The 4,298-nt window shown below is 33.2% G+C and overlaps 1 long non-coding RNA gene across 1 annotated transcript; it reads right to left on the minus strand.

Moving 5' to 3' along the window:
• Positions 1 to 1,261: 1,261 nt before the first annotated feature.
• LOC108969303 lies at positions 1,262 to 2,675 on the minus strand. Its single transcript, XR_001993384.1, has 4 exons — positions 2,357 to 2,675; positions 2,183 to 2,296; positions 1,807 to 2,091; positions 1,262 to 1,573 (listed from the first exon to the last, which is right to left on the minus strand). It is a non-coding gene; the product is annotated as an uncharacterized LOC108969303 (long non-coding RNA).
• Between the last annotated feature and the right edge of the window lie 1,623 nt (positions 2,676 to 4,298).

Raw genomic sequence — 4,298 nt, forward strand, 5'->3', positions numbered from 1 at the left:
GTGGGCGACGCCACGCCCATTTCCAATTTTTAAAGAAAGCCTGGGTGCAGCTTCTTCTGATATTTCTTCCGTAAAATGTAGTGTTTCTGACGTTTTTTGTTAGTCGGTTAACGCACTTTTAGTGATTTTCAACATAACCTTTGTATGGGAGGTGGGCGTGGTTATTATCCGATTTCTTCCATTTTTGAACTGTATTTGGAAATGCCTGAATGAAACAACTCTGTTTAAATGCAAATTTATTTAATAAAAATTAAAATATACTCACAACTTCCAATCTGCGTGCTCTTTCGCATTCTTTATTCTTCGAAATATTGGCCGTTACAAATGGAGACAAAAAGATGAAAAATTTCTCAATTCGAATAATAATTTGGCGGGATTTCAATCTGGCCATCCCTCGTTTCCAGTTGATAAACGTCAAAACTACTGAACTCGATTAGCTGTCAAAGTTCAGTATATTTTGACGTTTAGCAATTGTTCTCTCACCTCCAGTGAGAGAGGAGTTACACATCTCTGTTTTGCATTCTACGGACGGCAACTGAGAAAGGGTGGAGCGTTTTTCGCTGTTTCTCCTATTACTCGTGTATGGGATTTTGCGCGTACCGATCTATGTTGGCGATATCTCGAATAGGAAAGATAGCGGACAAACGGTTTTCTGTTTGCTGGTCGCACATATTTCCTGTTGGAAGATCAAAAGCAAAATAGATTTATACTATGTAGTGTATGACGAAACRATTTATGGCTACTTTTAAAGTAACAAATGCATATGTTATGAGCAAGAATGATAGAAACAAAGATTGCGCAATGATGAGTTCAAATTATGTTCGTTCTGCGCATCTACGTCACGGTTGATCAACGTACGATCAGCTGATTTTCCGTTGTTTGTGTTTCTTTGCAATAAGAAGCAATTTTGTATTGCAGGCATTCAAAAACATGAATATCATCAAAAGTTAACATCAATATAAGAGAATATTTTCTAGTGAACATTTACATACATATTTATTTAATTGTATTTTCAATTGTATTATTTAATTTTGTCTCTTTGCTGTGTTTGTTTCAACCATATAAATTTATGCAAATAAAAAGATTGAATATTTTGTGACCAAGTATCAATTTCTTGTCTTATTTAATTTTCTTTTTTTGTTATATATATGTTCAGTTAAGTTTTTATTTAAGGAACGAATTCTAAAATACATTCTAGTTCGGAAAAACAATTATTTTACTTTTGAGCTACAATTTACTAAATTACTTAAATGTGCTTCTATACATAATTTGTACATATATGCAAATCAGTACCATTTATGTCGTCTAATACTGCTCGCAAGGCTCTCATATTATATGCTGCATCAACATATCTGTTGGTTTTGAGAGTTCTCCTTCAGAAAGGTGATTCACCCAGGTATAAGACGAACAATTTTCTGAATTGGCACAAATTTCGGGGTTTTCTTTACCAAGTTTGTGGCAGATGTACCCTGCAAAATWCTCAGGTCCTTCGTTGTTGAGAATCTCCAAGTCATAATTTTTTTCAATTGGTCAGTGGAATTTAAATCAACTTACCCACGTTGAAAAATATTACCTGCAAAAATATAATAAACATACATACATGCGTATAAATAAATGGAATAACTTGTTAGGTAAGATTATTATTATGATTAGAATAAGAAACAGTGGTTAGTATCTTAGCTTAGTAACTTAGTTTATATGTAAGTACATATTTGCATTTGTTAGCATCAATACATTTTTATATAAGTATGTTTTCTRTAGTTTTAGGTTTATAATACTATGTACGTTTAATATTTTGATAATTACCGACTAGTGATAAGTAATTCCCTTCCAAATCTGGTGTGTTGTCGACTTCAACATTTCCTTCTTCTGTGATCGCTCCTTCATTTTGACCAATTATATAGAAACGCAGCCTATATTTGAACTCCTGCCGGTMAGGCTGATCATGAAGACTGCCTTTTCATCTGATTAAGCCAAAAAAAATTTCCAAAACGTCCTGGTTTAATCGGTAAGTCAAAACGTAATCAATTTTGTACTGCTGTCTTAAGTCATCCAGCAGGAATTTCAAATCATTATTGCTTTGGRGTATACCTGTAAATCATAAGTAAAATAAAAAAAATCAACTTATCTAAATATATAGCTTGATTATTACATTTTTATAATGAAAGCAAACCATTTTTACCAATGACTCTTATCTCCGTCGTCTGCTCCAGTACATTATTTTTCTTTCTCATGCAAGCGTTCCCTCATTCCATCTTTATCATCTGATACTCATTAGATCAAACCAGTCATTTTTCTATAAAATCAAAATTTATTATACATGAACATTTAAATTAATACTTTAAATATTACTTACAAGTTCGAAAAGTCGATGGCATTCCTCCCAATTTTCGTTATCTAGTACACCTAATCTAGCCGCTCGAGTTATTGCTTGAGCAATTGTGTGGGAGAACAATTTTRTGGCTAGTTTAACCTTTTACCTTTCCGCTCCTGTTACAGACAAATGCTTCTGGGAAATTTTGTGCGTACTGGAAAGCTCGTTGGACGTAAGCGAGAGCAGCTTCAGAATAATGTCTTTTATAACAATTTTTCCATTGATAGTAAAGTCCAAATCCAAAAAATGATTTCTCTGCAGCTTTATTAAGTGGGGGACATCAGCATAAACCACAATCCTGTCTCCGTTGCGTGAAAACCTGCAATAAAAAAGAACACATTAAAGTATATCACAATGTAAATWATTGCTTAGTGAATGTACAAAGGTTTCTCCACATTAATTTCAAGATCATTATATATTCTCTATTTGATCCACCCAAATCGCTTAGAATGGCAACGATATTGTAACCGCACATTTTAACGCTTAACTCAATGCTAAACAATACTTTCCTTCGTCATTTTGCAGTCATATTCCAAGAATACTGGCTGTTTCCATTTACTTATCAAACCTAAACGAACAAAGTACATTATAAAAATTTTACTTCAAGTAAATTAATGAGATTAAATAAAAGTTTGTAAGCTTTCGGGCTCGTTGGATATAATGTGATCGACTTAGCTATGTTTTCTTCTTTCCAATTCCGCCGTTTGTTTTTATCCCTTAATTTATCAATCTATGTATGTGTAATGAACTTTAGTATATTTTGCAACATACTTTTTAGAATTTGGGCACTTACCTGGCCCTTGGTGAAAATGTAGCTAAGTTTTTGCTCCAAATTATTTCTGTGCAATTCCGCGGTTTTATTGGAAATCCTAAGGCATTTAATTTCTGCCAACTGCCCGTTTTTAAACTTTTTCAAAGTGCTAATAACACTATTCAGCCTTTGTCTAAAAAGAATTAGAAATACACATACTTATGTAAGAAAAAGATACTTCATCAATATCAATTAGGGTTAACATTTCAGTTTCCAAATGCAATATTTTCTCGTCTCTCTCATCGATGACCTACTCTCCTGTAGTTTGAGGTGCCTCTCCAACTTCGCCCTCTTCAATTACTTCAACAGGGGCGGTATTCTTCAGCATTGTTGTTAAAACCTCTTTTTTGGAACGAGACTCCATCTTTTTCTGCCGTTCATTAGCCTCTGGAGGAGCAGTGATTAACGTGAGAAAAACGCAAGGCAGCAACTTAGTTAGATTCCGCGAACTTAAACCTGCCAAAGTGTTTGGTTTTAAAAGTAAAATTATTGTAATGCTATGATTACCCATTTTAAACTGCAAGTTTCTTTCGAAAGCTTCTGGCCCGAAGTGCACTTAACAAGTGCATGAATTTTTAACACTAATTTTGTCCGTACGACGAAAAAAACGAATCCATTGTTTTAGCAGAGAACGTATATTTATAGAGAAGGTTCACGATATCAAAAATTTAGGGATATTTCAATTTTGGGATATTTACTGTTTTGGATGAGTGCATTTCACCACAGAAAATTATTAGCGGGTTTCACCACTTAACATCAGGGGACACGAAAATAGCAGAATTGAGCATTTTCAGTGTGAAATGAGAAAACTTATGCTATTTCCGGTCTTAAGGAATGTACGCTTAAAGATTCGCATATTTACAATGCGCAAACGACTCTGCATATAATTTATATACATACATACATACATATGTAATATTTTATATCAAAACACAAAGCATGTACATACGTATGTACGTACAAATTAAACTCTTTCATGATGAATTCCTTAAATCTTTGGAAATCATATTTGTATTATACCTAATTATTTAATTAATGTAGGTTTGATAAGATATGCATATACGTATGTACATATTTATATACCTACATATTTATTCGCAGGCCTTTAAGTTT

The sequence above is a fragment of the Bactrocera latifrons genome, unplaced genomic scaffold (assembly GCF_001853355.1).
Source record: "Bactrocera latifrons isolate USDA-ARS-PBARC rearing strain unplaced genomic scaffold, ASM185335v1 scaffold_1040, whole genome shotgun sequence".
NCBI lineage: Eukaryota > Metazoa > Arthropoda > Insecta > Diptera > Tephritidae > Bactrocera > Bactrocera latifrons.